The sequence below is a fragment of the Passer domesticus genome, chromosome 8 (assembly GCF_036417665.1).
Source record: "Passer domesticus isolate bPasDom1 chromosome 8, bPasDom1.hap1, whole genome shotgun sequence".
Classification (NCBI taxonomy): domain Eukaryota; kingdom Metazoa; phylum Chordata; class Aves; order Passeriformes; family Passeridae; genus Passer; species Passer domesticus.
In genome coordinates this window covers 48,854,859-48,881,140 of record NC_087481.1, presented here as the reverse complement: position 1 = coordinate 48,881,140, position 26,282 = coordinate 48,854,859, and the positions used below count along the sequence as shown (strand labels likewise).

At 47.9% G+C, this 26,282-nt stretch overlaps 1 long non-coding RNA gene across 1 annotated transcript in view; it reads right to left on the bottom strand.

Annotated features, from left to right (window-relative positions):
• Positions 1–95: 95 nt before the first annotated feature.
• LOC135306793 (uncharacterized) overlaps positions 96–26,282 on the bottom strand; it is a 101,649-nt gene continuing 75,462 nt past the window's right edge. Inside the window, exons 3-4 of the long non-coding RNA XR_010367565.1 lie at positions 8,166–8,358; positions 96–6,434 (exon numbers count right to left, since the gene is read on the bottom strand). This is a non-coding gene — a long non-coding RNA (uncharacterized LOC135306793). The remainder of the gene's footprint in view (positions 6,435–8,165; positions 8,359–26,282) is intronic.

The following is a 26,282-nucleotide window of genomic DNA, read 5'->3' as shown; positions in this document are numbered from 1 at the left end:
CCGTGACGACACTGCCCATATAAGGGGAGTGACGCGCCCGCCTCCCAAACATGGGCATCCCCCGCCCCGCGCGCCGCCCCCTGGCGGGGATCCCCTCCCTCCCTAGCGGCGGTAGGTCAGCATCGGAGGCAGAGGAAGCTGAAAAACGCTGCAAAAATTCTCCACTCATCGGCTGGGGCTCATCCCGACATCACCCCCGCCCCCTCCCCAGCGCGTCAGGAGAGCAGTGAAGCGTGCCGGGGGGACGGAGGAGAAGGAAGGAAACAAGGGAGGAAGGAAGGAAGGGAGGAAGGAAGGGCAGCGCTAGGGCAAGCTTCTCACACCAGGTTGCGAATGGAGTTTCAGTTCCCTTTATTCCCCCCTCACTGTGTATCCTCGCCCCCAGAAAAGCCTGAGCCCAGGCAGACCTGCCTGCGAGAGCTCTGCTGCTCGCGGGATGGGAGCTGCCCGCTCCTAGATCCCCTCAGAAAGAGTTGGGTGCCCTGCTTAGGCCATGGTTTGCATTAAGGCAGCTTTGGAAGTGAGTGATCAGCGAGAACCCTGATCCCCAGGTTGTTGCCTGGGGAACAACCCCTAGGATGCTGTTAGTTAGCCCAAGGAACAAAGAGTAGTGGACTGGGACAAAGCAAGATGTGTAATTTCTGCAAAATTAGTGAAAGCTCTGGAGCAATGGGGACAAGGATGAGAGGGCAATAAATACAAAAATTGCTGCTATGGTTGTTTGAGGGGATGGTCCCTTTCCCTGTGGCTGCAAGATTGTGTCTCAAGGACTTGCAAGACTTACACCACAGACCACTGACTGTGCCTGTGTCCAGAAGTCATGACACTAAGACACACAGGAATTAGGAAATTCAGCACTTGCCCTTTCATTCCTTTCATTGTAGACAGTTTTGTAAAGGCACCAAAACGATGAGTGGGAATTCCTAGAAGAAGTTAAGCAAAAGGGTGAACTCCAGTCAAGCTCATTAAAGCGCAGGCAGATGACAGTGCAGCTATCTAAGAGCAGCGTGTCATTTATTCTGATGGTGCCCTGAAAGAATGCTCACCTTAACAGCAGGCAGGAAGTGCCATCCCTGCCTCAAATTGCCTGCAGCTGAAACAGAGAAGCACAAAAGAGACTGTGCGAAGAAAACGTTCAAGCTGATTGAAAGAATGGCAACTACTGGTTTTGAAGCAACTCCTCCTCCTCTTCCTCTTTCAATTCCCCTACAGTGCTCCCATCTGGCTCCTTCTAACCTGACCCCCCCCCCCACCCCTCCTCTGAGTCAGCCAGGGTATGAGATGGAACAAAAATAGAAGTAGCTTGTGGGTAGGGGCAGATGTTCACAGCACATCTCAGCGTGGGTGTTCTCTTCACCTGGCCACTGCCATCACGGCAGCCTGGCTCCTTCCCTTGCCCCGCACCCACCCCGGGAGGCAGCTGGGCATTGTCAGAGCCACATGGCTGGGTGAGACCCGTGTCCCAGCACGGTTCCTGTCAGAACTGGATCGCCACAGCTGTGCCGAAAGCCTTCTCATGGACTAGATGGGAAAGCTGGCATGGGCAGGGGTGCTGTGACCTAGTCCTGCTCACACAGGAAACCTCCACACCACCTGAACACAGCCTGCCTTTCCTGCCTCTCAGCCCCCAGCTTCAGGGATCACTTTTTCCTCTCTGCGTGGGACTCAGAGCCCAGGAACAGCTCAGCTGGCAAACTGGTCCCAGTGGGGCATAGGGAGGGGAAGAGGTGCTGTGAGCAGATGCTGGCGTGCTCCTCCCTCCTAAGAGGAAGGAGGGGGCCAGCACAGTCACAGTATCATTTCCTCTCAGGAAACCCAACTGAAATGTGGAGGGGTGAGAAAAAGAGCTTTTTCTCCTTCCACACTCCCACCTGAAGTGATACCTCTGAAGCCGGGGCAAATTACCCCAGCCCAGAAAATCAGTTCTCTGGGGAGTACCTGAAGTTTGGCCCGTGCTGGTGGCAGGGTGTATATCACCAGACCTGACCTGTAGCTGACCTTCCTCCTTTTCCACGCCTAATGCTGAGCATCCAAACAACTGCCCTTCAGTAGATTACAACTCTGCTTTTGTTTCTTAATGGAGTGAGTCACGACCACCTTTTTATTAGGAGAAAATAACAAGGCTAACAACAGCAGTACTAATGCTTCCTCTGCTGCAGGGTGCTGCATGCAGTGTCCCCGACTTCTCTGCCCACCAGCAAAATGTCTCAGCTGTCCTTGGAAACAGATGAGCAATCGGGGCTGATGCTGTCAGGGCTATGGGATGGACATGGATACTCTTTCCTGCTGGAGCAGCTCTGTCGGGTTCTCCCAGCCAGAAGAAAGAAAGGGGCTGGATTCCAGTAAATGGAAGTGGTTGAGTAAACCACTCTCTGCTTTAGGTAGGAAATTCCCCTCCTCCCTGCAGCATTTTACATCATTCCCACTTAGGTTCTGCTGAATCTCTCTGCTCCTCCTCCCCCTTCCCCTGATAATCTCCCAGGCTCTTTTGGCCTTTGTCTTGGGTTTTTATCGGGACTTTCAGATCAGCTGGTCCTTTCCTTTTCTTCCAGGCTGTTTCCCCTAACCTAGCTCATTCTTCCCTTCTCCTCCCCACCTCCTCTCGGCTCTTTGTTTCTGCCTGCTCTCGGCGATGCGAAGGGAAACTTTCTCACTGCAGCTGGGGAGTGGCCACTCCATCTCCCGAGGGTGCGGCTGGACCTCCACCAAGGGAACAGCATCCAGAAGGTATTGCCCAAGAGTAAAAAACTGCCTTTTGGAGAGAATAAAACTCAAAACGAGTTTTAAAAGGAGGCTTACATGAATAAATGAACACCATTTCCTGGGAAGTGAAAGAGACAGGCTCAGCCAAGTTTCTAGGGCTTGACTTGCCTCACCTGAGACATGGACCTGTTCTGGATGTTACAAATGTGCTTGTAACTCCAAAGAGTTAAGACCAAACCTCAGCAAGACCAAAGGTGAGAGAAAGCCAGTGAACTCCTGGAAAGGAGAATGAGGAGAAGATGATACAGGAGATGGGTCAGGGAGGTGTTATAGAGTTATACCTGAATGCCATTGTGTCCTAGTCTGGGGCTTGAGCTGCATCATATCCCTGCTGGGAAACAATCCTGAACCCACATCCTCCTGTTGGTTGTGAAATGCAAGAAATTCCTCAGATGGACAAAGCATAGCACAAGGCAGCAGAGAAGATGGGTTGGCATTTCTTTAATGTTATTAAGCTTTCCGTATCATCAGTTTCTAATTTTGGAGTGGCTGATGTCAAAACACTTACAGGACAAGCAATGAGATAGGTTTGTGCCAGTAAATGGAGAGCCTCAAGACACCGAAATTCATACCCAGGGCTAAGGTCAGCTGAGCAGTGGCAACAGGAGATTGTCAGACTGAGACCTCATTGGTGTCATGACTTGGTCACTCATGAAATAAAGTCTAGGATCTAAGATGAGATCATGAGCATTCATCTTGTTACGAATTTCTCTCAGCCAAAACAGAACACCAAAAGCTGATTGCCAAAAGCTGATTCTACAGGGTGAAAAGCACTGTCAGACACAGACAGGAGCTGCCTGCACTCAGCATTTCTGAAAATCAGACTGAAAGGGAATCTCAGTCTGAGTCTGATTTTTACCTGACTCATGCCTATGTGACTGTGACTGCACTGACTGCTGTAAGCTGCTGTCAACAGCTACAGTCAGCAGTGAAAGAGGAATGAACCAAACCTCCTGTCACCTTTTAGAAGCCTCTGTTCTTTCTGTTCCACTGGCTGGTGGCTTAACCCTGCATACAGATGGAAGATAATTTTTAAAACAGGGAATCCATCTATCTCCACAATCAAGTTTCAATTCCTCTGCTTGCCTGATATGGCCCACAGCACCATGAGCCATATTGGTGGAGCACTTGCCAGACCCAGTTATGAATGTAAAGAACCCGTCTTCCCATTTCCAACCACATACTATCCCTGGGGTAACTGCAGTAATTGCTTGCATGGGAAAATGATTTCTGTAGTTAGCTGCCTTTAATGAGAGACAAAGCCCTTTTGTTCTTTTATCAACTTGCCAGTTCTCATTTGTTCTTTTCTCTTCCTGCCACTGCTTCCCCACATGCATTTCTTGCCTTCTCATCCTGTCTCTTCCCTTTTCCTGGATGTATTTCCCAGGAACCTGCATAGGCAGATCTCCCTGCACTAACACAGCTATCACCAGCCTGGCTGGGCTTTCACTCACGTCTCCCAGCTATTCCTGCCTTTCTGTACCCAACTAACCTGTCATATTGCAAGACCTTGTGTGTGGTTATTGCTTCTTTAGACTGTTGTGAGACATTGAGTAATGTAAAATATTCCTGCATGTGCAGTTTACTTGGCTATTAGGACAAGCATATATTGAAGGAATGCTGTATACTTCAGTCCAGATCTTTTGGAAGCAAATCTTATCGTGGCTGAATCTGATTCCCTCTGCCTTGGTCTTTCTGACTGACTCATTTCTTAAGCACCAGGTTGTTGCCTAGAGGCTATAATCACATAAGTATAATCCACTGCACAGTGTGTGTTACTATGCCCACTCCACCAAGAATGAGTACAGCTCCTGGGTACAGAAATGACTTTTTAAGCTCAAAATGGAGCAGCTCACGCTTTTAGCTGAGAATGTTTTGGAGCCATTTCAGTAGGCTACACAGATACAAGCAAACAAACACATTCAGTAAAATCCCATACACCTCTGTTATCTACAGCACTGCCAGTAATAAAAAATCCCCACCCCGCAGCTCCTGCCTGTTTTCAGGGGTCCCCAGGCATGACACAGTCAGGACAGAGCAACCAGTGGGTCATGGTGCAGAGTACAAACCACCTCACTTACTCCAGCACAAGCATGGCATTGCACATCCCATGCCCAAAAAGTTCTTTATCCCACCTTTGCAAACAGAAAACACACAAAAAAGTAGAGCTTGGCTTTGGTCTGTCTCAGGACATCACCCCAGATGGTGTTTCTGAGTGCTGTTTTGGTCTGCTCAGGGTATCTAGAAGGCAGCTGTGGGGAAAAGGGAAGCAGCTGGAGCCAGTGGGCTGGGGGAGGCTGGGCCCACCTGGAGCAGTGGAGGGGAAGCAGATAAAGCCTTTCCCAGCAGTAACATGGGTATGGCTTACAGGGAAGGCAGGGCAGCCACTGCAGGAGCAGGGAACCTGAGTGCCAGCCCTGGGGTCACTCCCTGCAGCTGCAGCCCTCCATGAGGGCTCCAGGAACAGGCTCAACAAAACTCTGCCCAGAAAGACTTAACAGAATCGATCCTGCCTTGGGTACAGGTGGGCTGGATGACCTTGCAAGGAGTCTTCCTACAAATCCCTGTTTTACAGGATTATGTGGGTCACGTTCAGGCACACATGCCTGTGACTTGGTAACTGTCCTAAAATTAAATGGCAAAGTAACCTGAATTAATAACTCAATAAATTTATTTATTTATACTGAGCGTCCTCTCTGTTCAAGTCGCTCTGTAGTTACTTCAAATATTACTCCCTCCCCTGACACTGAATCATCCAGAGAACAAAAAAATAATTTGAACAAAATATTTTTTCCCAAAATAAACCCAGTGAAATAAACTTGTAAAAGAGAGGAAATATTTTGTCTTTTATGTTCCTTTCTCCTAGGTATCTACTTACTTAACCCCATTTAAACTTTGTATCAGCTTATTACATCCGGTGAAAGTACACTACAGCTTATTAAAATTTAAAGCTGTTACTCCAAGGGAAAACACTGAAAGCTCTTTTATGGATTAGCCAAGCCGGCAGGATGTGGCTTCGACTTTGTATCCTTTTGATGGCACAGCTCACTTGAGCATCTTTATAAAATAAAACTTCCCCATCATTTTGGGCCCATAACAGTTTTCTTTGCACCAAAGTGTTTTGTGTGAGTAGGACTACATTCCACCCCTGTATTTCACAGGCAGAGTAAGCGGATGTCATATTTAAGGCAAGGTAAAATGGAAGTAAATGCCAGCAACAATGACATTCATTTAAAAACAGAAGAGTGAAAAATAATGGATGATACCTACCATGCTTTTGCTCACCTCTGTCCTGTAGGGAGAACAAGATCTGAGACCATCAGGACAGGAGCAATGATCTCTATTGGTGTTATCAAACACATTGTTGTACCCCTGCAGCACCTTGGTTTCTTCTAAGTCAACTTTGTATTGGAAACCCTTGTCAATACAATGCTGCTGCTTATAATATGAGCCTTCACCACAGTTTCCTACTGACAGAAAAGTCTGTGGGGTGACACAGCTGATTTCCTCTGCAGCTATGGCAAACAGCCTCTTGCACCAGAAACTGCCTTGCCCATGGGTGTGCAAACTGCACCCCAGCAAGCAGGGCTTGGGTCCTCAGTCCTGTGATCCTTCAGCTTCCAGCTCATTTAATCTCACTTCCTATTACCTCCTCCCTGAAGCTTGGGAGTCTGGAAGAAACCAGTGTATCAAATTTAAAAGGGGAATTTCCAGGTTTATTAAGGGTCTCTTGTTTATTAAAGAGAAAAAACCCTTCAAAGTCAATCCCTTCCCATTGCCCTGCCAAAGTTTGTCCTGGGAAATGACCGTTCTGACAGAGACAGATCACAGTGAAGGATCTCTAGGGCTACCTTACAGTCTGCAGGTAGCAGAGGGCCCCATCCTACAATCCTGATGAAGAAAGTAACAGTCAGTCCTTCAGAGCACGAGGAAAGTGCTCCCCCTATAAACTGCTGCTTGCTCCACCCCTTTTGCACCCAGCAGATTCAGCTTTGCTTTCCTTTTCCAAGATATCAGCAGAAAGGTTCCAGCACAGCCAGTGGCTGCCATGCTGGAGGGGCTGGACCATCCATCACCATCCCTCACTCCAGCTCTGGGGTGAGGAGTGTGATGTCTGGCTGAAGATCAGCACAAAGACATCACACTTCATATCACTGCAGCTGTTTGCTGCCTGACTGCGTGCTGGAGGTCCCATGGAATGTGGCTTTGGGGCTGCAAGCTTTATTAAATGGCAGTCTTTATTATTCATGAACTGTGAACAGGGACTTCAGTCACTCAGCATCATGCTGCTCTCTGCCCACGTGCAGGAAAATCTAGAAATCCAGGGGTAGAAACTGTGCCTCAGTGCAAACTCACCATCCCATCAGCGCAAAACGAAGAGGGCATTCGGGCTGCTCTGGAAGCATCTGTGTAGGCAGAAGTTGACTCACAGGGAAAAAAAGGTGGGAAGAGAATGGGGCTGAGCTGGGAAACAATTTGTCACTTGCCAGAACATTTGTCCAGCATTGCTTAGAGTGATACTGGAAGTCCAGTTTAGGAGTGGGTGGCAAAGTGAGCCTCCATGGCAGTTGCTCATCTCTCTTCCCACCAAACTCCTCCTCCAGAAACGTGGCACAGACATGAATGTTTCCTTTCCTGCACCCCTGGGGTCCCTCAGGAGCCCATTAACAGACAGTGCTCTGGGAAGCTGTGCTGTATCAGGAGTGTGCATTAAGGGCCAGTGTCCCAGTTGGGAAGGCTGCCTACTGGGACATGTCACTACCAAGACAGCAGTACTGCTTTGGGAATAGGGACATCTGACACACCTTCCACTGGCTGAATCACTGACAGTTTCAGTTGTTTACAACACATCCTTCATCTACCAGGAAAGGGAAAAATATATATTTGGACTAATTTGGAAAGACCTTGACCACCTGAACCCAAGGGCTTAAAGATACACAAAGCCAGGTTTTCCTTTACAAATCATTCCACCAAGGGAGGTCAGTCCTAGAGAAACTCTTCACTGTGCAGATATGGCATTCCTGTCCTACTACTCAAGCCTACAGAAAACAGGCTGCTCAAGCTGCCACTCCTTTTTTTATCCTAACAACCCCAGAAGCGCCTACCCGTAAGGGACAACTAAAGCTTTTCCAGGAATAAAACACATTTGTGATATTGCAAGTCTGCTCCTGGGGCTGTGCCTGGCACCATGTTGAGCTATGAATGTATGGTGACAGGCACTCTTTTCCACATGAATCAGAACAGCACTCTCTGCATTCTAGCTAGCCAGAGATACTACCAGCCCATAGAGGTGTCCCACCAAGAGGCACACACATGGTGTGACACCTCTGAGCACAAACCTCCAGAAGCAGAGAGGGAAAGCAGAGACAGATGTGAAAACAATGGAGCTTCTTAGGGCTTACCTCTGCCTGGTCCCTTCTGGTGGTGTGGCAGCAAAGGGTCCACAGAAGGACAGTAACAGGCTGAGACAGGCCTGGAGAATCTCAGCTCAGCATGGCTTTCCTGTATGGTGACTCTACTTTGTCACAAGGTTAGCGTGACAAGACTGTCTTCATCTTCTCCTGATGTCTTTAAAGAGGGGAGAAATCATCCTCACTGCAGCAGGGAGAGCACAGAAGACAATTTGCATATTTTGGCAATACCCCAGTGTCGTTCCTAAAGGCAGGTTTAAGTACCTGCTCCCCTCTCTCACTGTGGGCCCAAGTCCCCTCCTCAGGGTGTCCTGGGGCAGTACAGAGCTCCTTGCAGGGACCATGAGCAGAGGTGTGACGAGTGGTCCCTGCCAAGTGCAGACCTACAGTAGATTTGGGACAAGCCTGTGGAGTTTCTTTCCGATTGACACAGATTCTGCTGACATTTCCAGAGGCCTTGCCTTGACCAGCTCACACTTTGGCCCTCCTTTGCTCTTTCTGTGCTGCAGCTTTAAGCCCAGAGTGGTGAATTTGCCTGTGCTGGCCATTCACCTCAGTATGGTGTAGGTGGCTCTATTTTAAGATAATTCCCAGGTTTAAAGAAAAAAACCACACCAGGAGAGAGATAGATGTGTCTGCTTCTGCTGCTCTTGCTGTGGGGACAGAAACCTGCAAGAGGGAGATGGTGTGGATGGGTACTGGGGGCAATCACTCCCCAGAAGGAGCAGGTGGGCATCCCTCCCTCCCTCCCTCCCTCCCTCCCTCCCTCCCTCCCTCCCTCCCTCCCTCCATTAACACTCACCTTGGCACTGTTCACAGGCTGGTGCTGGAAGGAGCTGCATGGCTCAGCCCCCTCCCTACAGGCTTATTCTTTCACAAGAGGGCATTGTCCCTGCTGGCAGGAGCCTGGCCTCATGATGCTGAGCAGGACAAAGGCTCAATTTACCCTGTGAAAGAGCTGGAAACCAGGAAGGGGCCAGAGGCAGCCAAAGCCCATTCTCCCTATCTGAGACACTTTGGATTTTGGTGCAGTGGGTTGGTCAGCTGCAGGCACAAGTGCTCAGGGTTTAGGGCTGCCTGCCTTCAGCAGGAAGTGCTCTGAGACAGTGTGGAAGTGGGAGGTGTTGGGGCTTTATTCAACAAGAGGAGCACTTCAGATGCTTCAGACACGAATATACTCATTTTGTGTTTCACTTGGCATTTAAGTAAAAGTCTCCTGCATTGCACATCCACCCTAGTGCATGAGAGGAAAAGTGGGGTCTGATGTTTGGAAAAGTCATGTATGATTCTCCAGCTTTTTGCTGCTGGCAGTGCTCTGCCTGCTTCAGAGGACAACATACAGTGTGTTGTTCCTTACAAAAGGTTTCTGAACTCCAAAAATACAGAAGCTTCTGCCTCCTGTCATGCACCAAGACAATCAAGACAAGAATTATGGGGAAGATTCAAACATCCCTCTGAATGCAGACTTGCAGAGAGGAGGAGCAAACCCACATCCAAAGCCAAACACAGAACTATTTCTTCTAGGACAAGTCACACATGTCAGTCAGTGACAGAAGAAAGACTCTTTGCCTTCCTGGAGGGTGGAAAGGACTCTTTTTTCCACCATCTCGGGTTAAAAAAGACAAAAAGGGTTGAAATTAGGAAGATAAGGGGAGAATTGTGGCATTGTCTAAAGTTAGGCAAGAACAAGAAACCACAGATGACTTAATTAATCCTGGAGAGGGAGGAGCTCAGGGAGCTACACAGGCATCTGGCATGGACAGAGTCTTGAAACTATTGTAAGAAAAGCCTTCCTCCAGCCAGAAACGAAGCAGCTTTGTACCACACCAGATGATGGCTTGGACAGGTTGATCCTGACATCCTCCAGGGGGCTGTACCTGGACACAGGCACACAGACATGCATAAAAGCCTTCCGCCACCAAAAAGAAAAAAATCCCTACCTAAACCAACCCCAAAGCACTTAATTGGGTCCAGTCTTTAGGAACATTTAGTACCTACCATTTTTTTACAGCAGGCAACTCTATCCATTTGTTCAGCTTCAATTCTTTGTCTGCAAATTCAGCACTTAGGCAGAAAACATTTCTCGAGTCCAGTCTCAACTGACAGGATCATCACAATACATATTTATTCTTGTGTGTTGTAGTTGTCAGCCTAAATTGGATCATTCTGGACACCCCAGAAGAAGGCACAGTGAAGCCTGCCACGTTGGCTGCCATGCAGATGTTGTCTGGGGAGGCAGGAGGTGTTGTGACACGCTGAGCTCCGTGCAGGAGGTGGCCACACAGCCACAAATAAACCCTGTCTGGTGGTGGACACTCATTAAATACTTGGCTGCAAACGATTCCCAGTCCTCCCAGGCAACCACGTCAGCTGGATATGTTAGAGAAAAACCAGAGGAGCTATTGACAGGAGTTTTGACTCTGACATTTGGGATTAGGAGACACTATGAGAGTGGTGCTGTCACATCAAGTATCATCTCATCAATTCTCCAGTGAGCACAGGTCAGTGGGAGATACAGCCCATCAAGAGGCAACAGTTGTGGTGATATTTCCTTGCTGTTGAATGCTAATAGCTCAGGCTTGTAGGACTGCACTGTAAAAACATCCACATACAGAATTTCTCTCTTTCAGCTCCTTAAAGTTTTTTTCTTCTCTTTTTAGATTAGAGTTCAAGAAGGGACATGGAAGTAGAGATAGATTTTGTATCAGATGTTGGTTACATCAGGCTTTTGTCTGCAAGATTAATTGCAAGGTTGTTTTAGCTGAAATGTGCATTGCAAAAGATTTATAAAAACAACTGTAATTAAACTTATATTGAAGCATTTTTCTTTTGCTTCCAAACACAAGAACTGGATTGCATCTCTATATAAAGCTACCAGCGAGCTTATTCTGCATATCTTAAAAAGATTCTCTTGCTGTGGGCCTGATTTTTGAAAAGTCCCTCCTAACAATGCAACCCCAGCTTGATTAGCCACAGAGTGCCCATTCCTGGAAAAGGATTTTTCTATTTCAGTTTCTTCTTCCAGCAGGGGATTCCCTCTTAATCAGCTGTAGAAAAAGATTGGAGAACAGAGCTGGAGGCAGAGAGAGAGGATAGTGTGGGGGTCAACTCTTCAAAGTCAGAAGGGTTATTTCTCAATAGCTGCTGCAGAATATTTTGTCCATCACTTCCCTGAAGAAACTAAATTGCAGTCCTCCAGAAAATTTAGCTGGATTACTAGAATTTGAACTTGAGATGCTCTCAGTCATCTGGCCTACTTCCACTGCTCACACTGGATGAGACCAGCATAGAAGACAACAATGGGAAGCAAAAGTCAACCAAGTTCATGTGAGAAACGAGCCTCACATTTTTAGCAGCAAGAATTATTAACCACTGGAAAAAACTACGAAAGTAGAGAAGTTTCCCTACCCTGATGTCTTCAAAACAAAAAAATGCTGTTGTCAAGTAGGAGTTTCAGGGTTTGGGCCAAGAATTGCTGGATCAGTTCAACACACCTCGAAAACCATGAACTGCTTGTGCTGTGCAGCCCCAGGGATCACATGGCTGTCCCGTGATCAGACACACTGGTTGGATCCTATTAGCAGCTGGCTGTAGTGCATCACAAATGAGGTGTTTGTAGCAGTTCAGCCTGGCCCCTGTATCACTGTGCAGCGAGGAGGCAGGAGAGCACATCTTGGGATAGGTGTGCTCTCCCAGGAAAGCTTCTGGTTTACAGCTCTAAGTGATTAAAAGCTGACAGGATGCCTTCCTGCCTGCTTGCAACATCAGTCCTCAACTAAATCAATATTTTTAAGGCAAACTTGCAACATGTCATCAAAGTAACTGATAACTTGCAAGTGAAAAAAAAAAGTATCTGGGAACACCTGGCTTTGGCACTGAATCCACACAGAGATCAAAGCACTTACAGAAAGGAAATAGATAAGGAAAAGGACACCATCCTGCAGAGAGAAGAGGGATCAGAGCCTCCAAATGTGATCATGGGTGGGGTTGGAGTCAGGCATCCTACAGCTCCTGATGCTGGTCTCTGCACCAAGCACTGTTGTGGGACAGTGCCACTAGCAGTTGTCTAAAAGGAGCCAACCTCCCCAGCCCTCACAGTGGGAATAGGGACCCCTAAAGACACCACAAAGTCAGGTTCTACCTCACTATGGCCACTGCCACCTAAAAGGATGAGGTGCACATACAGCTGACACAATACACTTGAAAAATTGTTCCAGCCTCAACATGTCTGAATGACAGATGATTGGTCCTTGGCAGGTCCCCATCAGCACAATTCCTCATGGTCCCCTGCCTGCTCTTCTGTAGCCCTGGGGCCAAGACCTGAGGAGTGCAGTTCAGATCCTCAGACAACACAGAAAAATGGGGAGAAAGTTGCATATTTATATTTCTTGTGATTACAGCCCACTTGAGACCAACAGGTGCCAAAACAGTCTCTGAAGTTGAGCTCTGCTTCCATCCAAACCAAGGATTACCTTGTCCTTACAGGGAGGTCATGCTCTCAACTTCTCTTCATCTCTCTTGCATCTTATGTGAAGAACACTCAAATGTGAGAGCACACAAATCTCTTGCCTGTCCATGGGCAGAAAGATCACCAGTGCACAAACTATTAACTGAATCTGTATTAATTTCCCATGTCTAAGAATTTGAGTGGGTGCAATGTAAAATCCTTCAGCAGGTTCTTCTTTATCAAGTAGGAGAAATCTCCTACTGCTATACTAGAAACAAACACAAGTGGGTCATGGTTACACTTCCAACCAAGCCTCGGCCAGCAGACAGGTTAAAGGGGAACTTTGCTCTGACTAAAATCAACCCAAACATCCGGCTGCCACATTTGTGCTCCTGCACTTGCACCAAGACACCTCTGCAGCTCTGCTCTCCTCCGTCCCTTGTCCATGGCCAACCTCCACAGAGGAGAAGAGATCCCCAAGCAGAGCAGCCTGTGGGTCCTCCAGTGGCAGCAGCTCTAAGGGCACCTGTTCCAGTTTAGGCAGGCCATGACTGATACCTCAGTTACCTTTGATGCCACTCAAGCAAATTTAGGAGTTCTTCATTGTTCATCTAGAGCTCAGTGTTACTTACAGAGCCGCGTCACCTCCCAGACCATGTGTTTTGGTAAGTTTTTTGCAAACACCAACCCTTCTTACTTTAATTCAGGGTACTTGTCAGCAGGGCTGACATGCTTACCTGGGCAGGGGAAAAGGTTTCATTTTCTCCAAGGCTTCAACTTGCAGGAATGCTGGAGTTTGAACAGTGTGTATAACGCATAGTTCCCATGGTTCTTTCAGATTCTCAAATGACACAAATTCACTTTGCCTTCCTACTCTGGAAAAGAGCCAGAGAAGCTCAGCCTGCAGAGATGCAGGGCACCATGTAAAGTCCTACCAGGGCAAGGGAACAGACACAGCAGCAATCATACAAACATTTGAATCTGTTTATCATGACTGATAAGACCTCTTCAGCCATGTAAACTGTCAAGAGTGGGATCTCAAAGGTGTAGATGAAGGGGCTCTGCAAACAAAGGTAATCTCCAGGACATCCTACTGCACCCCCTCCGAATGTGCTGCTGCCCAGCCACCTCCTCAGCTGCTCCTCACTACAGAGCACCCAGCAATTGCTTGCCCAGGGCAGCAGCAACAAAACATTACGTCTTTTTGACTCTTCTGATGCAATTTAGTTGCTGGAAACAAAGCAGAAGACTGTTTTCCCTAAAAGTTCTTGGAGTTTCCAGGGATCATATGTATACTGGAGCTCTCCAGTGGGGTCTCCTTACATTTTGTGAGCACAGAATGAAAACACTTCTAGTGGAAAGAGACTGAGAGAGAGAGGCAGTGCCAGAGATAAAGCGATAAGAAAAACAGGGTGTCATCATCCACCTGATCCTGCAATCATTATCTTGGATAGCAATTCCCACTGCTTTCATCAGGTACTCAGGCAAAAGGAGGAATGTGGGATCTGGCCCAGCATGTGTGATGATATCAGTGGCTCACTGTCACGGAGCTGGGAATTACTGCCAGCACGCTAGCAGCCCCTGCCACCCACACTTTTATTCTGTAACATCACACTCTCTAGAGATTCTCTTGCTGCTGCTACACCCTGCTCAAAACACCATAGGCAAAAAGGTTTAGTGGAGAGTCCCCAACTTGGGGGCTCCTCCTGCCAGTCAAACCCCTTTGAGCTCCCAGCAAACCAAGCCACAGGGCTCCTGTGTGCCAAAAGCTCACGGCAGGGCTCAGCAGCCAGAGGCGTGGGGAGGGGAGATTAGTCAGCAGGCCGAGTGGCTGGGCTCCCCAGCCCCTTGATTTGTTTGTCTGATTGCAAATGTGATGCAACCTGACAGCAGCACAAGGGTGCAGGGGTTTCATTATACACCCACATACCACCTACATTTTCTGCCCCTGACCCACTGAGGTCCAGCACACCTGCAGCACAGACAAACATCAGCAGGTTTGGGAGCATTCAGCCCACAGCTGCATCTCTTGGCACTACACAGATCATAGTCAGACAGCCTGATTGCCTTCTTTAAAAAACAATGAAGTATATAATAAAGAGGAAAGAGCTTTCATCATCTTTTACCATTCATACCTGGGCTTTCTATCTCTCAAGGCAGAGGCAAAATGGTTCTTGCTCCTCCCTGCCTAGGGGACCACAGCTCTTGCTGAGAATCAGCCTGAGGGGCTATGGGCACACGTGGGACACTCACACAGAGAACAAACTCGTGCATCACCAGTTCTGCTGTTGCAGTTCTGGGCCTAGAGACATTCCTCATACTTGTGTATTAATAGGGACAGACAACCCCTCAGCTCCCAGAACTTCAGTCCTCATTGCAGCGAGGAGAGATGCAGTCACACCACGGGTGCAGATGCAGCATTCCCAGTAAATGCCACCAGCATGGGCAGGAGCCATGCATCCCTCCACACTTTCAGCAGTGATCCCAACAGGCTCCACAGTGAGCAAACAGCTCTCAACATGAAAGCAAAGGAAAGGATACAGCTTGATTGAATTTGCTGGTGGTCAACAGCAATCTTTACCTCTCACTAACACTCTTTATATGTTAATCAACTCTCCATTTTCTCCCCCACTCTTCCCAGGTGGACTCACTCGGGTCTGATAAGAGCCTCACCCTCATTAGGGCAACTAATTAGATGGAGAAGCACTCCACTAAAGAACCCAAAACCCAAATAAGCCTTATATTCTCTTTTAGTATTTCCTGTCTCAGGCTTTGCTGAGATTTGTGTTTTTCTGTTGTGTGTACAACTCTCTCCTGCCAGTTTCATCCCCTGCCCACTGATCCTCGATGGAGGAACCTAAACACAAGGGCAAGAAGTGGCACTGCTTTAGGCCAGGCTGTATGTCAGGGCTCTCTGAGTGCTCTTCCAGTCCAGACCCTGTGAAGCCCCACGTGGCAAGAGGCTGTTCCTCAGGCACTGAGCCTTGGCAGAGGCAGAGCCCTGGTGTCTGGCATGACCTATCTACCACAGCACGCACCTTCTCCTGGCCCATGACCAGACTGCCCAGAGTGTTTGAGCTCAGACAAATGCCTTTTCCTAACTCACCAAAACTACACTGCCACCTGACCAGCACCGAAGCACTGCACAGTTCAGTGCACATCTGATGTCTCTTTGGTACCTCAGTGTCTTCCCAGATCTGTAGGATCTCTCCCAGTTTCCTCCTCCTCAGTGAAGCACAGTGGAGAGAGCAGAGTAACACACCATAAAAGCCATGTCCCTCCCCTCCAAGGAGCTCTCCTTCACAAAACTGCCCAAAGAAATGAGATGTTTTGGCCCGCCCTGCATTGCACTGACAGCTCTCCAGGGCAGCCCTTGGACCAGTAAGGGCAGCATGTCCACCTCCTGGGTGGTCTGGCCTTCTGCGTCCTCCAATTGTGTAAAGAATGAAATCAGGGGAGTGAAACCACAGATGAGACGCTTACTAGCCAAAAAGGACATGGGGAAGGTGAATTGGAGACTGGACTCTGAAAGCAGATGAGACAGGGCAAATGAGTGGCTGCAGAGAAAGGGCTACTTTAGCAGAGAGAGGAGCACTCTGGAAGGGGACAAGTCTGTCACCTGGAGACTTGCAGATCAAGGTGAATGAAACACAGGCTCTCAGAGCTGAAAGAATGTGGTAGGTAAACAGAAGCTGGAAATAAGCACAAAGCCACGGTTGCCTTTTAAACCTGGTATTCAAAACGAACAACACAGCAAAGTCAACAAGCTCCTGAGAGTACCTGGTTTCCAGGCAGTTGTGTCTACAAACTCATAATGCACTCAGACTCTGTGGGAGAGCTGAACCCAGACTGAGGTCAGCACTGTGCAAACACTGCAGGGCTCAGGTAATGAAAAGCTCCAGAAACCAACCCCCACCATTTGCTTTGCACTGGAACAATGTGAACCCACAGCTGCTGCCCTGGTCTGCCATGTGTGGGTCTTTGTAGGGGCACCCCATGCTGCCCCCTCCATGCACATGTGATCGAGTGCCTGGGCAGGGTGTGTGGGGGACAGGGAGCAGTGGTTCAAACCCTGCCCACCACCTGAAGATAACCAGCTTTCCACAGAGCTCTGGCTCTGAGAGGTGTTCTGCAGTCCCTGTCCAGGTGTGCAGCATGCAGCCGCCTGGCTCCCCGCTCACTCTCAGCAAGGGGACAGCCAGCAATGCACTGAGCAATAACCCAGAGCAGGGCTACAACCCCTTCAGAGGAGAGGAGGTTTTCCCTGGAGCCTCACAGCAGGCTGAATTTGTTCCACACCTCCTGTTTGGTGAGTCCTTGTTGCTCTTTCACTCACAGAGATTATGGCTGCCCTCTCACCATGGCACTGCCAGAAGCCCACAGCCCAGACAGGAGCTGGTTGCATTTAAGCCCAAACTATCTCAAGAGTCCTGTTCTTTGGAGTGTGGATAGAGAGAGCCCATGGGGACTGACCCCCTAGGCAGGACACCACAGAAGGGACATAATCTGCTTTCTCCTTCCACCCAATTGAATTCCTGTTTCCTAGTTCAATGTTGTTTCAATAACTCTAAGACAAACATCTAAAAAGTGGGATGATGTTTCAGCCCTCATCCATGCATGCAAGAGAAGCCCTAATTCATGCCATTGCTTACTGATACCTGTCCAGATTGCTCCATGGCTGCTGGTGGGCTTTGGCAGCTTCTCCTTGTGGCAGGGGTTCCCTCATCCCCGTGCCCCTGCGTCACCCCCACACAGCCCTGAAGGTGGGCAGCAAGGTTAGGAGTTTCCAACACTCACCCCAGTCCTCCACACAGCCCATGGCTCTAACTGGCAACAGATGAATCCAGACTGTTTCCCGAGAGACAAGAGTTTCAACAATCCCTAAAGCCTCTTAGGCAAAAGCAATATCCTAAATGGGAGCTTTATTCTCCTGCTCTGCTCAACAGAGCCTGTATTCAGACATGGAATGCTGGAACACTCACTCAGGAGCCCCCTCGGGACAGGAAACCTTCCCTGTAGGCGTGGGGTATCCTGGATCATACCTGGGGAGCTGCAGAAAACTCTCCCACTGATGAGCTGTAAAAGCCAGGGGGAATGGCATGCCCCAAACCAGAAAGCTCCTTCTTGGGTTCAGAGGCCCCCCCTTGAGCTCTGGATTTTCAAACCTTGCTGATTCTCCCTGTTGATGGGGGCAGCTTTTGAGTCCTGACCTGTCCCTGCACAGGGGGCAGTGGCACATGGACATGTCCAGAGCTGGTGGTGAAACCCAAGAGTGTGACCCTTGGTGCTTTCTAGGAAGCCAGAGGCTTCTCTACACCTGCAAACGGGGAAGAAGGAGAGCAAAGCACCCCGCTGTCCCCTGTCTCACCCAGAGGGCTTATTGCTGATGGAGGGGCAGGAATGAATCTGCATTCACTGCAGCCACCTCCTCCGAGTTTCACACACCTCATGACCCTGTCCTTGGCCTCCTCCTGGCCAGGGATGCACAGTCCCTGCTGCGAAGGGTGAAGGGTGAGGGAGCCAGCAGCTGCCAAGGGTTCACGTGAGCTTGCAGCATTCCTCCAGAAGCTCTTCTAATCTCCATGACCTCAGTGGGTGGATGGCAGCCAATTGCCATCAGTGCATCCTTAGCAGACCTTGGCTGCAAAGGAGGAACCACTGGGGAGTTAAAAGGGGGGAAAAAAAGAAAAGGGAAAGAGAAGAAAAAAACCAACTTGCCTGGCCAGTCTAACTGCATTTGGTTGATCTGATTTCAGGCGTCTGCTAAAACACAGCATGCCTATTTATCATAATCAGCTTAGGGCACAAGGACAGTGTTAACTAGGCTTTACTGGATTAAAACCTGCCAACTAATTCATAGCACCCACCCAACCAGTACAAGTGGGCTTGTGCACAGTCTCTGTGCTTTGTCTTAAACATTTTAACTGGCATTAAATAAAAGCACCTGCATAAGGTGGAAGGCTACAATGGCCCTATTGATCCATCAGCATTACGAGCAAGAAAAGAGCTCAGGAAATAGAGGCTCATGGTCCCAGTGTAGGCAGGTTAACACAGAGCAGAGCTGTAAAAGCACTGAGCACAAAGGCTGTGTCTTGATGTGTTCCTGCCCATTCAAACTGCTCAAGGCTTACCATGAAATCACCAGCAATATGCCTTAGAATCAGCTGCAGGATTTAAACTAGACTGGAATTTGCAGATAAAACTTAGTTAAATCAGCCTGGAAGTGCTAATATAAATGGATACTTTGAGTGTCTAGGTATAAAGTAATGCAATATCTATTTCAAGTCCCGAAGAGCAAATATTAACTACAGCAGAGCCACATCAGATGAATGAGTGAGCAAAAAGTGTGAGCAAAAGGGGAATTTCACTGTTCCTACAAAAGGAGATGTAAAAATAGAAATAATGCTTACAAAAATCCATAAGAGAAATCCCCACAGTGGAGTATAGCTGGAAACTCTCAATGTCCATGACAACACCCCTCAGCAAACCTAAGTCTCCCTGCCTTCTGGGCTGTGGATCCTTGCACATATTATAACCTGCCACCTAAGACTTTGGAATGCCTGTACAGCAGGAGACAGTAAATTTAAATATTAAAGGTGCTTCTTGAGAAGGTGATTACACCATAAAGAATTGCTTCATACTACAGTAAACTTCTGCTGGTCATTTACAAAGGACTCCTTGGATCAATTGAGATAAGTTTCTGACAAGAACCAGCCATTCCTAAGTGCTAGGAATCCTGGCTAACAAAAACCCCCAACATCCCCAAATCCCGATGCTTTCCTGCCATGGATATGATCTCATCCATCATCCTCAGGGAAGCGGTGTCCAGACCATGAAGTGGAAAGGTGGAAAGGGCTGCTGCTTTACCAGTGAGTCACTCAGCTGTGCTGGACCCCCTACCCAACCCTCTCATCACACCTCCACTGGTGCACAGGGCTTTTAGTCCCAGTTTTCTTATTGCTGCAGGGTTCTGTGTATTCAACCACAACATCCCAGTGCCCACGTGGCAGGACCTGACGAGTTTTTGACTGCCTTGTGAGATGCTCTGCAAGCCCAGCTCCTGTGGTCCTACAGGTTACCTCAAGGCAGCTGCTTTGATTAAAAACAAATGCAAACCATGTCCCCTGAAGGCTTCAACATAAAAAGGAAGCAAGAACCCCAGTGTACTCTCTTTGCATGGAAAACCCACGCGGGGGACAAGAGGAAGTGGGTTGACTTGGGATTTTTACATGTTTGAGGTCAGCAAAGCTGGTATTTGTGCATTGACACATTAGATAATTAAATGCAGGCAGAGTCAGGTGTTGGCTCTAAGCTTCTCCTTCCTCCATTTAAGCCTCCACCTCCTAAAACAGGAGATGACCTTTGATTTCCCAGCAACACCCATATCCTTATTCAAAGGTAGGAGCTGCTCCTCACTGGGGTGGTCAGGGGGTTACTGCAGCTCCTACCCACATCCTGTAACACAATGACTGGTGACTTCCCTCCAGTGGGCCCTGCTCCTTGAGCTACAGAAATCCCTGGATCCTGGAACAAAAAAATGAATGTAGATGAATAAAAAGAAAATGGTGCAAAATGGCAAAACAAACAAAGAAACAAAAAAAAAAAAAAAAAAAAAAAAAAAAAAAAAAAAAAAGCCCCAGGAATGTATTAAGCCGTTCTAAGAATCTACAGGATGACCAAAAACTTCATGTATCAACATCCCTCTTTAGCCAGCTGAGTCCTTAGAGTTGTCAGTGCTGTTTGTCTTTATCCAGGCACATCCCAGCAGGAAGTGTAGGAAGTGGTAAAGGGGAGGATCATAACCGGGCACTAAGCCTGGTATTATGACTCTGCGAATTCAATCTGCACGTTCCAGACTGAGTCCCTTGGCAAAAGTTGCCAGAAGCCAACTCAAGGACTGAGCCCTATCACTTGGCTCCCTTTCTTTTCACTGGGACTCTGTTGTGGCAGATGAATCACATTTACTGCCAACTCCCTGTTTATGCTGCTGCTTAATTTGCACATATGCAATGTACTGAGGTGAAGTGCCCAGCTGCTGCCCCTCAGCAGCAGCCAAGTAGCCTTTGCTGCAGTGGGAGGAACTGGGGGGAGATGATGAGGCCAGGCCAGAGCAGGAGGTGGGTGGCACCACCCCAAACACTTTTTCTCTCCCACACACTCATGCTGCTACTGGCACATTTATTCCTGCAAACACTGATCCCTTGTGACTCAAACAACACAAAGCAGACCTCTGGCTCCCCTGCAACACCCACATCCAACAAGAAAGAGAGAGAAGGCAAGAAGCCTTCTCCTCCATTCCTCACATTTCCCATTGACACCTCTGCTGCCAGTGTGGCCAGAGGGGTACCATCAGCCAGGGCAGTGCATCTGCAGAATCAAGGATGTCAGACATGTCCAGGAGGACACGTCCTGCTCTCCAGCCTGCTTGCAGCAGCAGGTCAGAGCCACAGCTCAAGGCAGCTTACTAAACCTCCCCTGGGAGGCTCCCAGGACTCAGAATACAGTGATGGGGAGCTGCAGGGCTTCTTGTGGAAAGCTTGAGCACAGCACAGGAGATGTGCTGCACCTCAAAAGCAGCACATGATACCTGATGTTTAATATGCATGAAAAATGTCTGGACTTTCTGAAGTGGGGCACTGTAAAGTCACACCCTGCCCATGGATCTCCTGTATGCACTGGCACTGCAGAAGTCTGGAAGGACTCACCACCCAGTCATGCAAGAGGCTGAGGATTGTTATGATTAATCTTTCTCTGTGATGTGGAGGTACTAAGGGACTCCAGCCTCTGACCAGACTGGCAGGAAGCCAGATCCTGGATAAACACAGACCCAAAAGACCATTTTTGTCTCAAGGCATTTATAACCTAAGATGCTCAACAGGAATCGTATATGCAGCACTGGAGAATGCAAAGGGAAGGTGTAGTAATTACATATTGAATGTAGAAAATACTCTGGCTATTGCCAAGCCAACTTTGCATACCATGGTGAAGAATTTTGGGGCGATAAAGCTAATGGTGATTTGTAAAGCCTATGTAAAATGGATCCAGCCTCCTTCCCAGGCTGGGCCTATGCACTCCAGCATTCCCAGGGGTTCAGAATACAAAGCACTAGTTAGCCCTTTTGTAAACCCTGGCTAACATCTGCCTCTGGCAGAGCACACTCAGCCAGGCAATCTGCCCTCTCACCACCTCCTCCAGCCTTGAGCTGAGCACAGAGCCATCCCTCCCACCTGAGAGGCTGGTGATAGAGGACATGGACACCTCAGGGGGACATTTTGAAGCTGCATTGATTGAGCAGCCAGTGGCTTTCCCCCAGCCCCAGCACAGCATGAGCTCAGAGAAAACCTCTGTGCAACAGAGCAGAGTAAACCAAGCTCCTCTCAGCTCACAGACTGAAGCAGATGGAAAAAGATGTGTCCCACATGCCCTCAACAGCTCCTGTTCACACCAGCAGCATGTGAGCCACACTGGCAAACCAGGCAGCTAACTACCAGAAATAAATATGTACAGCAGTGAAACTGTACAGATGGAAAGGTCCTGTTTTATCTGTGGCACTGTCTGGGGTTGTTCCAACACTAGACAGAGATCACTTGTTGATGGGTTCTTTTGGATGTACTCTCTTAAAAAAAAAAAATCCCTTAATAACATCCTAAATTAGACTGCATAGAGGAAGGCTTCAAAATAGGAAAATCCAAACCACTTCTGCTTCTTAGTTGCAGAGGAACTCTTGAGAAAATTCTTAGACTTGAAAAAAAAACAACTCAAAACCAGTGTTTCCACACTCTGTTTGCACGGCAATTCAGGTGCTCAGGTACCAATTTCCTCTCCTGAATGTGGCTTTCCCAGGACTGAGTAGGCAAGCTCAAAATCCAGTCAATCACTCCATCATTGCTTTGAGCTTTCTAAAATTTCTTACAAGGCAGTGATTCATGAGAATAATTCTTTCACCTGACGAATAATATTTGCAGAGAGGGTGGACAGGCTGTCAGATGACCAGTGCTTTGTTCTTGAATGTATTTGTGACTTTGTATAACTTTTATCTACCTGTCAGTAACCCACTTTTTACCTCTCCATTTCTGTCACCTTTCCCTAGATGGGTTAAATTGTCTCATGCCATCTTCTCCATAATGGGGCCAAGCTGTGGTTCCTGGAAGCTGCTGTACTGCTTTCCCTTTCCAAATGAAAGGTGGAACACAATTTAATGTCCCTCCCTTTAAAATGTCATAAAGCCTCTTAATTCTCCTCCTCTGAGAGCTGGGTGCTATTTTCATGTCATAAAATAGGTACAGTGAGAGGATAAGTCTTTAAAAGTCGTTACTAAAATCAGAGGGATGTGGGTTTGTAATGGCTCACAAAGACTGTATAAGATTACTTCTCTCCAAATGAAGGGACCAAACTTCTCCTAAACAGAGATTTTAGCAATGATCCAAGTATCCTTTGTTCAGAGGAAACCCCATTCATTGATATCTTATACAACACAAAAGCTTTTTGCTTTTCTTCTGGTGGCAGGGAGAACAAAAGTTATTACAGTTATATAAGCAGGATACCAAAATAACTTTTTTTTTTCCACAAGGAAACATGAGAATTGGAGGCTTTTATTTTTAATACAGAAAGGGCCTCAACAGAATACAGCATGAGAGCAACCACCCTGAGAGACACCACAGACCCTTCTAACCTAGTATCCTGTCTCCAGCAGTTGCCCATAGCAGTTGCCCAAGGGAAAAGTGTGAGGTGGAACAGGCGGCAAAGCTTCCCCAGCACGCTGTCCCCTTCCGTGCCCAAGGGCTTCCTGAGCCACAGACGCTGTGCTGATCTCTCACCACCCACGGGGACTTGTTTTGCTCTGACCCCTAACCCTGCAGACCCTGGGCTGGTGAAATGTGAGATGCAGAAGGGCAGGAGCCTGAGAGGCAGCCCTTTGTACCAGCCTCCTGTCCTTGAGATGCTGCAAAGCCTCTGCTGTGATAAAACCCCTCTCAAACCTGCCCACCACCTTCTGACATGAGCCAAACCCTATAAATCATCTGAGATTTCCCTTCCTGAGGGCCTCTCTCCTCAGCCAGTGCCTTCAGTAGGAACAAAAACAGGTCAATACAGAGAAACTACTGAAAATTCCACCCTTCATTAAGAGTTGCTTATAATATTGGCTCATCCTGAGTCATGACATAGCTCTACCCAGTAACCCACATATTGTACACAGGATATGTTTGCACTGCAATCAAAGAAATAATTATTGAGATGTTTGCTACAACCAGACGTTATATAATAGTTGTGGCTAGTCTTACTGGCTACATTGGTCACATAATTCAGTATTTCCATGCTGATAACACAAGAGTAACAGGAAACAAACAAGCAAAACCCCCACAGAAATCCAGTCAATAAAAATCTCTCCAAACATGCTTGTACCAATGCTGCTGTTCTGCCTCCCAGCTTCCTCCTGTGTATCTCATTAGAGCATCTGGAACTCTTGCTAGGACCACCTCTGACCAGGTTTTGAAAATATTTAGGCACAGAGAGCCAGAGCAGCATATCTACTCAGGACTTCTAAAGCACTGGATTTTTTAAGATTAAGAAATTGATACAATAGTTTTAAGTTTGGGCTGAGCTCCCAGAGGAACTGTGCCATTAGGGTGGGATTTCTCTTCTGCCAATGGCTGGCACTTGGGAGCTTCATCTTTCCTTGTTGCATAAGCTCCTATACAAAAGTATCTCCAGAGAATGACTTACTCCTTTTTGAGATGGCAGCTAAGGGGATAATGAAACAGACTTTTTACAGGTGCTTTTCTCCTTTAACTACAGGACGATTTATACAACTAGTTTAAGTCTCATGTTTAGGTGATTAACAATAGCTAAGAAGAACTCATTACTAGGTGCCCATAGTTGTGTTTTTGTTGTGATTTAAGTACTGAAGACTTGTGGTCTGCTTTTAAATAACAAGACTTTGATTTTGAGATTTTTTGGAAACAGTCCTCTAAATATATATTAACTATGACTGCAATAAGGGATGGGATGTAGTCTTCTTGTTCCATCTTTTGCCCATTAAAGCATCCTGTGAGAACACCTACCTGCTAATTATGGGTATGTACACAGGCCCACTGCATTTGGTTTTGCCATGTTATTACCATGCTGTACCTGACAGGGTGAGCTGGGAGTTCAGGGCTGCAGATTTGTAAACAGGAACAAAACTGGGAAATCTTGAAGACATCTATAAAGCAGAGTTTTTCCACTCAAAGTTTGATCTATTATTGTAATGAACGTTGCATCCTGCAACAGGAAGATAAAAAAATAACAGGAAGGATTCCAAGATGAAGAGGACAAACTTGCAGTCAGAGCGAGCTGGGCAAGGAAAGTCTTTGCGAGCTCATCAGCTTTGACTGAAAAATGGCTTTCAGCTCACCCTGCATAATGTGATTTGTATTCTGTCCAGAGCAATCATTAGGCGAGGTAGTTATCTGGCTCTGCTATGTATTATGCTACAGGTGCAAGGTCTGGAACCCCATATAATTGCTGCATAGATCTAGATTTAGCTTATCATCATTTTTTCCGTTAGCTTTCAAAGGAACAGAAGGAGCTTTGCAGCTGCCCTGGCTGGGCTGTGCAGTCAGTGTCGGTCTCTCAGCCATCCCCCTGTCATGGAAAGGAAGCATTGTGGGCTAGTGAGTCCTGAGAAAGGGATGCCCAGCTCACCCTGATGGGCAGTGCTGTGTCCAGCTGCAAAGACTGCAGCCACATCAAGCACTTTGAAGAAGAAACAAGAAACAGATAAGGACCACTCACTAGCTGCCCCTCTGAGTATTCCTGGGGCACCATGTCCTTGGGCAATGCCATAGCCTCCCTCACCTCCATTCTCCCTCATAGCTAAAGCTGTGTGGAGACTGATGCATGGAGAGGACATGGGGCTTGCCCAAGGTCTCACAGAAAGCAGTGGCAGGGCTGGCACTGCGCCTACTTGACGTGAATCCCTGTCCCAGGCTTTAGCCACACAAACATCACTGTTACGTACTTGGGCTGTCTTGGCAAGGGAAGTTCAGTTTCATTTAAAAGTCTCTACGAAAGCCATGCCCTTGAGGCTTGTTTTGGCAAGCACATCCCAGGGAATTGTTTGCTGCAGCCCGTGCAAGGGGCACACCAGCCCGGCGCTCAGCCAGACCCTCTGGCCGTGCCCCCCTGTGCCCTGGCACAGCTCACTGGCCACAGCCATGCCAAAACCTGCCGGATACTGCTTGGGGCAGTGTGTCACAGCGTCCTACTAACCACGGCTCACCTGCCCTGGCAGAGTGACCCACACTGCTCTAATCTGGAAATCGTTCAGCCGAACGCAATCCCCACTGGAATGGTCAGTAATTAACACCGTGCTAACCATGGGTGGAGTGCAGGGTGGAGCCTCTGGGTGAGCAAAGAAAACCAGGACACTGAAACCAGGCTGGCACCCTTTCTAGCAATGTCACCTTTGCAGCCAGCAGCCTGATTTCCCCATCAAGATCCATGGACACCCTGAGTTTGCAGTTGTGACAGACTCATGTGAGCTGGACATGCTGACATGCTTGATGTGAAGAAGGGCTGGCACAGTTCAATTTGAAGAGCAGGTAAATCACAGAATCATAGAATGGTTTGGGTTGGAAGGGACTCTAAAGTTCATGTAGTTCCAATTCCCTCTTGTCCTA